The 14,273-nt window shown below is 37.0% G+C and overlaps 1 protein-coding gene and 1 long non-coding RNA gene across 4 annotated transcripts in view; one reads left to right on the plus strand and one right to left on the minus strand.

Moving 5' to 3' along the window:
- apc2 (APC regulator of WNT signaling pathway 2) overlaps positions 1-7,442 on the minus strand; it is a 57,875-nt gene extending 50,433 nt beyond the window's left edge. Inside the window, exons 1-2 of one of the 3 annotated variants that reach the window (XM_077202771.1) lie at positions 7,341-7,418; positions 4,647-4,903 (exon numbers count right to left, since the gene is read on the minus strand). The gene's annotated coding sequence lies outside the window, so the exon portion shown is untranslated. Of the gene's footprint in view, positions 1-1,305; positions 2,631-4,646; positions 4,904-7,340 lie in introns of those variants that run through there. The other 2 variants (XM_077202770.1, XM_077202772.1) reach the window with 2 other exon arrangements.
- A 5,356-nt stretch (positions 7,443-12,798) lies between these two features.
- LOC143712027 (uncharacterized) lies at positions 12,799-13,859 on the plus strand. Its single transcript, XR_013194965.1, has 3 exons — positions 12,799-12,872; positions 12,999-13,100; positions 13,376-13,859. It is a non-coding gene; the product is annotated as an uncharacterized LOC143712027 (long non-coding RNA).
- The last annotated feature ends 414 nt before the right edge of the window (positions 13,860-14,273 follow it).

Below are 14,273 nucleotides of genomic sequence, written 5' to 3' on the forward strand. Positions count from 1 at the left end.
ACTGTAGTAAAAGCCAAGGAAAATAAATATGTTTTAAGACTAGATTTAAAAGCGGACAGTGTTGGGGCCTGCCTCACAGGCAATGTTAAATTATTCCATAGTTTAGGGGCCGCAACTGAAAAGGCTCGATCTCCCCTATTTTTAAGCCTTACTCTAGGAACAGCCAAGAGCATGCAATCTGCCGACCTAAGCAACCTCAATGGAACATTTAACTCCACCTAGGCCCGTCGACCGTTGTATATACATTTTATTCCATGTAAGTGTAGTCACCGGTATACATAGTGTTTCCTTTATTAAATCCATGTATATTCATTTATTGACTCTGTCTCTTGCTCATATTACGAAGTCCCTGTAATGTTCGATCAAAGCTACACGCTTTACAATTGTTGATACTTTAAATAGTATTTTCTTTTATAAGAGAAAGCTATTTTTCATGGCCAGAGAAACAGTCTTTCTTGAAAGTCTATAAGAAGGATTACTCCTCTTGAGATTTGATAAAAAAAGTCAGTTTGCGGTCAGTTTGCTGAGCAAACAGATTATTCGATAACAAATTAATTCCATTAAGAGTTATCCTGAGAATCAATCTATTCTAGACAATTAATATATTAATATATATGTTAAATATAACACCTTGTGATTGATTATTGATATAGAAATTGATCTATTTTTGCCTCCCTGTATGGATGACTGATTATAATCAGTTGTATTTAGTTGTCCATACAGATACATTGGCAAGATATTCCCGTTAAGGGTAATATTTTAATTTTTAGGCGATTCATGATCATCTCCATGATCAGTTATTCAAATTATATTCCCTTTATTTGAGCTGAGAATCGCTACACAACCACCCATGACAAACACAACTTAAGACACTTAAACACAGCTTAAAGGACACTAGTATAGCTCAACACATTTTAATACACCCTATACAGCTTAACACAACTTAATACAGGCCTATACAAGTATAACATTTACTCATCACATAACATATCCACAAACTACTGAATTATTTTTATTTTTAACAAGCGTCAGCACGGTTCTGGTGTCAGCCACCAGCAGTTATTTAAGTTATTTAAGTTGGTTTCACTGCTTGAAATTGCAAACTGGTATGTATTAACTTGTTATTTTTATTTATTATCATAATCATAAACATACTGGTTTGTAGCACAAATAGTTTAGCAGCACTGATATGAAATACCAAGGCATTCACTTCAATCATTCAATCACTATCTTCTAATTGTCTAAATTAAGTATCTGTAATTCTGCTCAAATAGCCCTCCATTAGTCAAATAAAGATTTACTCACAAACAAAATGCTGCATTCTCCAGACCGAACAGATCCCAGTTCCAGACAGTGTTAAACTACATTAACAGAGCTGGCCAGACCCCAGGACACTCAACCAGACCTCTCTGGAGAACCACATGCCTTTGCACGCTTGCGTGAGGTCCATCTAAGGACAGGTTGGATTATGTAAAGATCATGCACAGCCCCAAAATCAATCAATTAAAATTTAGACTTACAGATCAATGGGGAAAAAAAAACACTTTAACGGGAACACGATGGCCAGAGCAGTGATTGAATTCGACACAATTGCTTTTAGATTATGAGGACACAGTGAACACAGTATCTGTCTTTAATTTCAGCATTATTCTGGACAGCACAGGAGACCCTAAATTAAAAGCGTGTAATTGGTAAGATATAAAAAGAGAGGGGGGAGAGAACCGAAGAATGGAGGGATGTTTGATGATGAAGCATGTGTGACCGTCCACAGGGATTTAGGCACAGCTGGTTCATCTTTTTCATTTGGCTAGTCTTGTTCCAGATCAAATAGGCTGAATGCACGACCAATTGGGAACCATGCAGAGACATTAGATGTTTCTGTATTTTAATTGGCTCCTGGAGGTGTTTCAATAACTGTTAAATCATTGATGCCAGGAGAGGAAATGGCGATTCCTGGTTTAAAAAAAATATATATATTGTATGCTTTCTGTGCTCTGCTGTATATGCTGCAGTGGATGCTGGGTAATCTGCTCAAAGATCTATCCCTTGAGGAAAATAACTGAAAGAGTGTTAGTGAGCTGCCAATGCGGGGCAGCAGCTCTCGACAGTTGCTATGGTAACACCCTATCCCTGATCTCTTTAGAAGGGAATGCTCTAAAAATTACAGCATCCGATTCTGCATTGTGACTAGACATAAAGTGATACCCAAACATACAGTTTGTCTCACTGTATGCTGTATCCTCAGATATACATCTGAAGAGTACACCTCCCCTGGGCTACATGGGAAAGGCATAGAGGACAAATACACAGGCTGTTTTTTTTATTTTTATTTTTTGTTTTTGAGGGCCTGAAATAGTCTAATGGTGCAGCTTTTGTTTAGAACAACCAGAACAAACAGAAGACATTAGACAGCAATAAGGGAGCTGTTGTACTTTTTAAACAGTATGTATTTAATGATACAAGGCCATAGGAAATTATCTTTTAAAGAATTAGAGAATTGCAAAAAAAAAAAAAAAAAAAAAAAAACGTGAGTGGCTCACACATGACTGTGACTGTGACTGTGTCCTAAAGTTCTCCCTAACTGTGATATAACAAGAACCTGAGGCTCTTCCGTCATGAACACACAAAAGCAGGCAGCACAAATGACAGGAAGGCCAACAAACAGCCTCACTGAAACAAAGTAATTTATCAATCTACTATAATACTATACTATACTATACTATATTATAAGACTGTTCATTCTTTCAGTATCAAGATGGTGTTAGTCTCTTAGATTCTTTGCATTTGCTAGTCAAGTGATGGATGAACGATGTGTTTTTTTTTTCTTACTGAATATTACTATACCATACGATACCAAAAGACATGTCAAATGCATTTATGTGCACCCAACAAATGACTAGCCAACTCAAGGAATCTATATTATATTATATTATATTATATTATATTATATTATATTATATTATATTATATTATATTATATTATATTATATTGTAAAGGCAGACAAGAGATAAACTAATTAGATAAAGCAAGTTAACATTATTTATTAAACCCCATTATAATCTAGTGGTCTGATTATTTCTTTCATTTAAGAAAGTAAGTAATATTGGAACCAGATATGCGTTGAGTAGAGGGTTTCTGATACGATGGACAAAAGTAGGGCACAAGCAGTGGGAATGAGAACAAAGAAGATGGAGGATGCTTACACTCCTCCCCCCTCCCTGTCCACATCTCACAACAACCATTCACTTCTAGACCGTCTGGTTACCAAGGAAACAGCACCTGCAAAGGAAGGCACCATGCCTGAGAATACCATATCTGATCCAGCAGGTCATGTGTTTGTTAAAAGACAACGTTATACCGACTGTAATGCTGTACTGTGGACAGTTTGTATAAAATGGTGGCTGAAAATTCAGGCAATTCACCCATCTTCCATAAGGGGGATAGTCAGTCATTTCACTGAGTGTATAGTTTTGGAATATTCCAAAATAAATACCCCCTTTCCAAACAGTAAACTGAATTGTGTGGACTGCTTTAAAATTTTAATGAAGGCATTTCTTTGAAGCTGATCCTATGCATGATCCTATCCCTCTACATGAGCGCTGGAGTCTCCATGCCAAAGATCCCTCAATCAACAGTGTGTTTATAAAATAAGGTAATTGAATTATTCAGATGACCATGGGTCTAGTAATATTAATCACAATATAATCTAATGGTAAGCACTTTTTTTTGCAGGACAGGAGAGGTGCCAAAAGAAATATGCAACTATACATTTTTTTTAAGAAAAAAAAAAAAAAATACTGCTGCAATTTTCATCATAAGCTCCATATCATTAATTTCAAACATCCCCAAAGACTAGAAAATTGCATTGAATCTCTGAAAATGTGCAAGTACGGATGAATATTGTATTATGATCAGGGTTGAGTGTAACTAAAAAAGTACAGACAAGTTTCTCTTGATCTTCTAAGCCGAAGTTCTCGCACGTCTTTCAACAGAAATGTAGTATATCTCATGGGACATATCAATCTATGGTGACCACAACATGACTAAACTTTCCTTGAAATCAGCAACAACATTATACTTAACATATATGCTGAGGAAGAACCAATATTAAACATCAGACCTTCTATTTATAAACAACAGAAATTAAATAAGCTTTTAGCTGTTGGACCACACCACCAAAAAAACAACAAAAAATGTCTTAGATTGTAATCATGGTTCCCTGAGTAGGGGAACAAAACATTGAATCTTGGATTGACGCTATGGGGAATGTCATCAGCGTGATGGTATCTGAAGCACATGATTGAAGCGACAATTTTACTGGCCAACGACAGTCCATGGCATCATTTCCGGAGTGCCCATGAGTGTAAGAGCAATGTACGTCATCAACTTCTGTGTCTGAAGACGACGTGCAGGCAGGCACGAGGCATGCACCAAGATGCAGTGTTTCGTTACCTTTCTCAGAGAACCATGGTTATAGTCATAAACCTGAGATGTTCCCTTCTGAAGTAGAACTCTACACTGCATCGTGGATTGACGCTATGGGGAAAAAATACCCACTCCGCCATGCTGAGGGAATGTTTGCCTCATTACCTATGCCTATGCACAAACGTAATGGGCATGTCATAAACTAACTCTATAGACTTACTTAGCCAGAGTCAGATGCCTCAATCATTCAGGGTGCATCCTTCACTCAGGTCTTGTTATTGCAGTGTCTCGCCTCCTTTGTGATCCACTTCTCAGAGGAGGAGCACAAGTGGCCACTATCTGCCTCGGCCCTGCTTCCAGTCATTATACTGTGACGGACCCGAACCCGCAGAGATTTTGGGTGCAAATTTGGATCGGCGCGGGATGAACTTCCAAAATGCCGCTGACAGTGTCCTCGCATCTCCTTCCAACCACCGCCTAAAAAGAGGAGGATTCAATCTGTGAGAGATATCACAAATATCCTCGCTCGTGCAATCCCACCACATTCGAATAACTTGAAATATTGGAAAGGATGGATATGAGCTGAATATAGTTTCCTGCACGACTTCTCCACCTCTACGTGAAGGTCAGGAACAAACTGAAGACTCATAGGAGAAGTATGATTATGGCCAGCCAGGAATCGCTCGTCTAATTTGCCATGGGCAACCTCCTGTCTATCACGCCCCTACATCAGATCTAATCTAGAAGTGGGGCGGGACATAAATTCCAACACAGAATATGCACGGCTGGCAGGCTCAGAGGGCTCTATACAAGTGATATACTCCCCGTCTTCAACCGCATTTGCCTCTTTTTGTCTGGATGGTGCCAGCAGCATGCTATCTGCTGAAGAAACAGCACATTCCAATCCAACAGTTTGTTTAAACCGGTTACTAAAGAACATCAAAGAGCCATACCTTTTTTGAATTCCTCAGCTAGCTCGATCCGCGATGCTCATGACTCCAACCTCGCGACTCCTTGGCTACATCAGGGACCAAGCCATGTTGTGCAGATGGTTGTCCCTCATCTCTCGAGAATGAAGTCAAGTGTGAATGGAGCTTCCTCATCACAAATTACTCACAATGGTCACATTCAGAACTATCGAGAACTGAACGCGCATACTCCTCACCCAAAAACCAAATGCACAAATCATATGTCCTCAAGTGTCTAAAAACTGGGACACAGAGGCACACACTTTTCTGAAACGCTTGTCTGAGTTTTCCATAGTAAATCGTCTTTACAAACGCTACTCCAAACAAATGGCTCCAAAAGACAAAAAAGCTGATGACGTACATTATACTCATGGGTGCTCTGGTAATAACATCATGGACTGTCTTCGGTTGATTTACACACATGCTTCAGACACCTTCGATCCAAGATGCAGTGTTGAGTATGTGTGTATGTATACGTGTATCATATATATATATATATATATATATATATATATATATATATATATATATATATATATATATATATATATATATTAAAATGTCAAAACTGAACTGGCCTATATTTTGTTTTAAAGATTAACTGTCATTGTCATTCAAATATTTTCAAGGCGCCCCTGAGCAAACAACCACTATAGTTAGTTTGTGAAGCACCACCATCTTGTCTGAATAGCCAGCAAGGTTTTACTACTCAGCAATAACATCTCATAATGGGTGCCAGTTTCTATTATTCTCACATAACATTACATAACAAGTTCATAGACAAGATAGTCTGTCTTGCAATGGCACATTATTACAGGTCAACCTGGAAATCTTGGTCAGCGGCAGCATTCTATTTTAGAATAATGATGGTGTCCATATAATTTACAATATATTCATGCTAAACAGCTATGCTCATTTTCTATCTCTTAGTGGTCTCTATAAAATTCTCCTCATTCAATATTTCATGTCCATGTGTTTATTACACCAGGGCAATAGTCAGTTGGTCATTGTAAAAAATAAACTAATTTAGGGTGAAGCACTTTCTGATCACCCTGTTTGTACTATACGTATTACGTTTTACACGGCCACTTGTCAATTGGCAGATACAATCATTCTTTAAATAAAACCTAGATTTGCCTCACCATGTGTTTATTGCCATTACATTTCTCTATTGGTAAAGTGGATATTTTAGTTAATAGTTCTATGCCATGAATAAATGTAGACGGGGGCTATATTAGGCTGTCTGTCTGTCTATCTATCTATCTAATAAAACAATGATTTTATTATAAATAGTTTTCCTTAGCTCTGATGTTCATTGAGCCAAGTCTAATTCAGAGTCTGGTTTAGGATGAAAACCAGTTTACGAAAAAGACTACTCACAATAATACAAATCTAATAAAATAAATCGTCACATTTTCTTTGTGCTCAGGCAAAATTCAAGGTGATGGGGGCTGAAACACATTTACACAAGATCTTTTCCTTATCCTATGGGCATTGAATGGCTTCAAATGACTGATAAGAAGCTTATATAATAACTTGAACAAGAAAATGACCTTCGGATTTGTGAATTTTAAAAAATGACTCGGGTAGAGCAGATATCTTTGATGTTTTATTGTTGACCTTGGTCGTGATATTTTAGCTACGATAGCCTATCAGACAGAGCATTTTAGATCCCTTAATTAAGTACATTTTATCTGGCAGTCCAATTTAATCAGATTTAGGCATTAAATCGTAAGATTCGTGGGAAAACGCTTCTGGTGAGCATACCCTCGCTGGCGTCCTCATAAATATTCTCATCAGGACCTCACCACACGTCTCACGTAGCCTACACACATTTCATCGTTGGATTTAACGCACAAATACCCGCAAACATGAATGTGCTATAATCCACCTGCCATCCATGATTTAACATATACGCTAATAGATTTAATTTGTTTAAATCTTACCTCATGTTCAGCAGCGTTGGTGGTGTTTATTGGGCGTGGAGGCGCTGCTGTCTTTCTCTGTGAGGATGATGATGCCCTGCATTCAGTGATGCTCCGCGCTCTGATGTCACGCCTCTCCCTCTCCCTCCCACATATGCTTTTCTCCCTTTTTTTTATCTTGTAAATATTGGCAGGCAAATATGTCAAAATCTAAATATGTCAACATCTCTCTCTCTCTCTCATATATATAGGCTATATATATATATATATATATATATATATATATATATATATATATATATATATATATATATATATATATATATATATATGGGGTTAAAGTGGGCCGGAACGGGCCGCAACTGCGTTCCGGCACCTCAGATAAATTATTAAATAAATAGATTAATTAATCTCAACGAATCTCGCTGGTCCCGAGATGGTCCGACTGGCCGACCATCCTCCCTTCCTTTCCGCTGAACGCGAGCGATTATAAATGCGTGAAAAGCACTCACGGTGGTTGAGCGTGGTAAAGTTAATTTAATGTTCGATATTTCGCCGGACATTGTTTTCTCTTGCCACTCTTCTATAGGGTCGGCAGTCTTACAAAGCTATCAATAGCATGATTAGTTTTAACATTATGTAACCATTATCGACATTAAATATTCGTTAAAAAATCACCGTGCATGCTGCATATTTATACCTGAGAATGCTTTGACGCGTTTCCACAACGCATGCCTAGGGAACGTCTGCCAATTCCACTAACTACGTTTTAAACGTAGCCTATAATTTGTAGTATTTAAAATTACTTTTCAAATTCCAAAGCTTGTAGAAGGTTCCTATTGGCAATCCTGACCTGGTAGCCTTGAGTAGCCTAAATTAACTTATCTAAGAAAAAAAAAAAAAGTTGAGCCTATGTTTACTTTCTTCACTGACACAGACGAAAATGAAAAGACTATCAGTCGAAGTTCAGCTTTAGGAGGGGAAGAAATACGGCAGGATAAGGAGACTGAGAGAAAAAGAAAGATTAAGATGAGAGAGCAGGTATTGACAAATAATCTAATGCACACTGACATGATTTAAAAGCTATTTATTATCCATTTTTTTGGCCTTCAAAAGTCTTAAATTGCACATAATTATGTAGGTCAGAGAAATCAAAATTTTCTTGTGGGAGCATGCCCCCGAACCCCCCTAACTACCTCACATTTAAATGCACATGGCTGTGGGGGGTAATGTGGGCTGGTGTGGCTACAGTGCCAGGACTCGATTTTTGGCCCAGTGTTCAGCAATTTTAACATATAGTATCGTCATCATATCAGTGTTGATGGACCAAAATAAAACCATTAAAATATCAAGTAAATAAGTATTTTGATATGTGGTGCCACAGTGACACTCTTGTCCCAAAAAGTATTGCTATACGACGATACTCAATATGTTGTTCCACGGTGAGTCATTTTTCCCTGTTGGACCTACACAAAATTTGAGGGTTCCCCCAACTACCAAATCCCACTTTAACCACTGTACATATATATAAACAAGTGAACACAATAAAACAACACAGAGATACATAAAGGCAAGTGTCATCTATATAACGAAGGTACATTTTGAATGAAAGGTTAGACTTTGTTCTTCAAATAAAAAAAAATAAAAGTAAAAATTCATTAATGCCAGATGGAGGAAAGTTGTCACATGTGTGACATATACAGTATACAGCACCGGTCAAAGTTTGGAATCATTACTATTTTTAACGTTTTTAAAAGAAATCTCGTATGCTCATCAAGCCTGCATTTATTTGATGAAAAATACAGAAAAACAGTAATATTGTGAAATGTTACAATATTTAAAATAATGGTTTTCTATTTTAATATAGGCTACTTTACAACATAATTTATTTCTGTGATGCAAAGCTGAATTTTGATCAGCCATTACTCCAGTGTTCAGTGTCACATGATCCTTCAGAAATCATTCTAATATATAACATGATTCCAAGATTCAATGATGAAAAAAAAAAGTTTAAAATAACAGCATTTATTCAAAATATAAATCTTTTCTACCAATATAAATCTTTACTATCACTTTTTTATCAATATAACACATTATTTCCGAATAAAAGTATTATTTTCTTTCAAAAAAGAAAGAAATTCCGACTCCAAACTTTTGAACATCTTTTATTCATCAAAGAATCCTGAAAAAAGTATCACAGGTTAAAATATTGAGCAGCACAACTGTTTCCAACATGGTTAATAAATCAGCATAATAGAATGCTTTCTAAAGGATAACAATGAAGACTGGTGTAATGGTTGATGAAAAAATTCATCACAAATAAATAATATTTTAAAGTGTATTAAAATAGAAAAACAATTATTTTAAACTGTAACAATATTTCACAATATTACATTTTTTTTCTGTATTGTTCATCAAATAAATTCAGGCTTGATGAGCATAAAATACTTTTTTCTAAAACATTAAAAAAAGGAATGTTTCCAAACTTTTGACCGGTATATGTTTAAATATAACTACACAACTATAGGTTTTGTAGGTTGGCATACACTTTTACTATTCTCTTGGACTATGGTGAGCCTTGGAATAAAAAAAAAGTTGTAGGCCTAGCCCACATCACTAGTTTGGAAGATTGGAAAATCGTCAACAGTTGTTTAAAACAACAAAATAGCACATTTATAGTGGTTAATGTGAAACGTCTCTAACATGTTAAATGCAGCACTCGCGTTAAAAAAAATGCTGTCACTATCTCAAAGGTAACATGGTTAATATATTAAAATAGATTTCATTTTTGGTGAGCATTTTACATTCAAACATCTACGTCATCATGGAATACGCTCAGGGCCGTGCAAAGACCTTTGGAGGGGCAGGTGCTCAAAGTATAAAAGGGGCACATGGTTCAAGGCTTTAAATATGTCTGTGCTCAAAATATTGTAACGAGTCAGCTCAGAAGGTAAATATTAATAATCAATTATAACTGGTTATGATTAATTATGAATATTTGGGTCAGTTAATGGTATTAACTTGATGTAGCTAACTTAATGAATTAATCAATTCGTCCAGCAAACTCTTTTGATTATTCATTTATTCTAAGAAAAGGGGTATCTGCCATGGCTACGGAACATAATTGTTTCTTAGCATGTACAGCACTTTGAGCATGTAACAAGATCAAAATCATAAAAGAGACGTTGTCTGCAAGCAGTGAATCAGAGCCAAGTACATATTGTGCACAAGTTGTACACTCAAAAAAAATACTCTTTAAACTAACTTAATTCAATTATGGACAGTGGTTCCATACAAGCAAATTATTTTGTATTAATGTTAATTACATTTTTTGAATCTATGTAAGCTCCTTGTGTTGTGACAACTCAACTGAATGAGTCCAAACAAACCAATGGAATTGCTTCCCTGTAACTTAAACCGGTTAAGTTTAGTGAACATGCTTTAGTTTATTTAAAACTGCACTGAAAAATAAATGTATGTAGGATTTACAGGATTTCTCAAATGAATTACTATACTACAGCTAGCTATTAGCTAATAATAACACTTATTAACAAACTAAATGCTAAGATTTATGTACTTTCAGCAACAAGAGTAAACCCATTTGAATCAGTCCACATCCTAACCAAATTCTCTACTCTTCTCCACAATGGTAACCCACTGTAATTTAAATGGTTCTAATAATTGCAATGTAATTGAACATTAAACACAATTACACACTATAAAGTCTTCCCCTTTCCTCATTTTCTAAAAAACACATAAAATAACACTTCATTTCAACATTTATTCTGTCTTAATTCAGCTACATGCAAAGCATGCTGGGAAATAACAAGCACCGACCAGTTTCAGTTAATGCAACACAAATCATTCATGTAATCCAACACAAACGGATTAAGTAAACTTTAATTTTACATATTTAAGCAGATTGAACACAATCAAATTAAGTTTTAGTTTATCGTGAAATTAAACCCTTTACATTAGTTTAACGATTAATAATTAAGTAAAGTGGAAAATTATACAGGTTAAGTTAATTAAACGCAATACAATAGTGTTTTGGTGGTAAAATAAATATATGTGTGTTACTTTAACAAAACATATTTGGGTAAATGAACAGTGCCACAAAACCATTTTTTTGAGTGTATTAACTAAATCACGAACATAACTAAACTAAACAAACATACATACATAAATAAATGTATAGGTAAAAGGGTGAGTGATAGCATGGAACTGGAAACCGGAAAGGGAACTATGAAAAGAACCATCAAAATTATCATTTTCAAAGCACCTTCTTATGCTGCGTTCACACCGGACGCGAATAGCGCGTCAGGCGCGAGTGATTTCAATGTTAAGTCAATGCAAAGACGCTTTACGCGCGTAAAAAATTCCTGCGGCACGAATGAGGCGTGGAGCGCGGTGCGGTAGACGCGAATACGCCTCATTCGCGCGTCAAGTTCGCGCGAATGGCGTGAATTGAGCGTATGGCGCGTTACGCGCAAATGGTGCATTTTGTGCATTCACGCGTTTGACGCGAATTCGCGTCTGCCGCCCGAGTTGAAAAATCTGAACTATGGCGTCAATTCGCGCCGCGTTAACCAATCAGGAGCCGAGCTGCCTGCTGTCACTCAGGAGCTAAAGTGACGTAAACTCCCGCTCGGAATCTTTCATTCCAAAATCACTGACAGCTATGGAGGAAAAATTAAATCTTGCTGTAAGCAGTCACCCAGAATTGTACGATTCCACGTCATATTTTTACAGAGACAGGTACAAAAAGGACCTCGCTTGGAAGAGGGTCAGTGAGGAGATTGGGCAACCTGGTAAGTTGTAAATACAAATTAATCTTTAATATTTGTCCACTTCTTTATGATAGAAATGCTACAGTCACTGTAATTTCTTGAACAAGAACATGTGGACATCAAAACATCCAAACTCAGAGCGAGGGTTTACAGTTTTATTGAAATTGCGATGAACAACAATTCGCATATTTAAAAAAAATATTGATGTTTTGTCCTGTGTTGTATTACTCCTGTAATGTGTATAAAGACGTTGCAAAATATTTATGGGTATATTTTTTACATGCGCATATATATATATATATATATATATATAATTACACATTTCACTTTTGTCACGTTATTGCCCCGCTAAGCAGCTAGCTATTTTTAACTTTTTTCCTGCTACTTTTGAGTCACGTTATTGACCTGCTAACCAGCTAGCAAGCTGCCTTGCGCTATTTTAAAATTATTTTCCCGCTTAAATACAACTAAATTTTTTGCTTACAAGATATTGTTTATTCAGAGGACTTTTGCAGAAAAAAGTGGAAGAGCCTCAGGGACACATATCTGAAGGAGAAGAGGAAGGAGATGGACAAGAGGAGTGGGTCAGCAGCAGGGTCTGGGAAGAGGTGGAAGTACTCTCAGATCTTGGAATTCCTCGACCCCTTCGTTACCCCAAGGGAGACTAGTGGTAATATGGAGGGGGTCGAGGCCTGGATCAGAGAGGACAACCACCTCGAGGACCAGGAACAGCCTGGAGAAACGGCGTGGGAGACAGAGACTGGTGTTTTTCCAATGAATCCACATTACAAGGCATATATGCTGTCATTGTTTACAGATGAAGAAATGTAATCTCTCTATGATCATTGTTACCAACGTGTTGTATTAACATTTAATATTGTCTTGACAGAGGAAAATGATCAGAGGGGGGAAGAGGATATCCTGAGATCCCTTGCCTCTTCTCCTGTCTCCCCAGTCCCTGGTCCCTCAGCCCCTGCTGCTGAACTCACAGGTGTGTTAAGGCAATAGTACATACATACTTTTTAGCTACTGTTCATTTGCATGTTTATCTATGTACATGTCTGAAGTATAACTTGTAATTACTTGATATATAGTTCAAAACAATTTCACACTTGCATTTAAGCACTGTCTATGTCGCTGACACATAGTATTCCACAATATCTAGACAATTTTGTTGTTTCAATTAAATTGTTAACCTTTACTGGGAACATGAAAATCAGGTATCATCTTTCTGCCTTCTCATTGCACTGTGTATTGCTTTCACAGGCCAACAGAGGAGGAGAGCCCGATGGCGGCCCCGTGAGCGGTCCCAGGATGGTCCGTCGGAGGTGGAGCAGACGCTATTGGAGCTTCTGACACAACCACCGGCGCGACCTCCAACCCCACCGCCACGCTCCGCTGATGAGTACTTCCTCCTCAGCCTTCTGCCTTTTCTGCTGAGCATGCCACCTCATTTAAAAGAAACAGTTAAATTTCAAATTTACAAATTGGCAATGGAAAATAGCACCATTGTGCTAAATTTGGAACAATTGGACCCCCCCCCCCCACAAAAATAAAATAGAAAAAGAGGCGGAAGGCTCTGCAGGAAACGCAGAATGCCCTCCTTCCTCTTCTCCTATGCCGTTCCCTGTGGCTCTTCTACCTTCCAAGCGAGGTCCTTTTTGTTCCTGTCTCTTAATGTAAATAGTTTGCACATACTGTTCATTTTTATCAGTTCATATTGTTATTTTATATGTTTTGCCTAAATAATTTTTTTTACGTTTTGCCTCAATATTTTTTGTAATGTTATACCTCAAATTACTTTATATGTTTGGCCTCAATAAATTATTTTGTAATATGACTAAATGCCTGGTGTGGTTCTAATGCACAAACAAAGCAAATCTTTTATCACATAACTTTGTAGGGTCTGGACCAATCAGACACACACTAATTATTCATATTCACTATATTTAATGAATATAAAGGTCTATGAAACTCTCCCCCAAAACTAACCTCACAAATGAAGTTACTTTGTCAGCCAGGTGTCCGGTTACAGAACACTTTAAGACTGATAACAGACTTTACGACCTCAAAGGAATGTGGCCACATGCGCCACATGCTTAAGAGAGAGAGACCATCTTTAATTAAATAAACTTTGCGGTGTTACTCTGATCTATGAAGGAAC

The sequence above is a fragment of the Siphateles boraxobius genome, unplaced genomic scaffold, assembly GCF_051911475.1.
Source record: "Siphateles boraxobius isolate OS27281-9 unplaced genomic scaffold, OSU_SipBor_1 5, whole genome shotgun sequence".
NCBI lineage: Eukaryota > Metazoa > Chordata > Actinopteri > Cypriniformes > Leuciscidae > Siphateles > Siphateles boraxobius.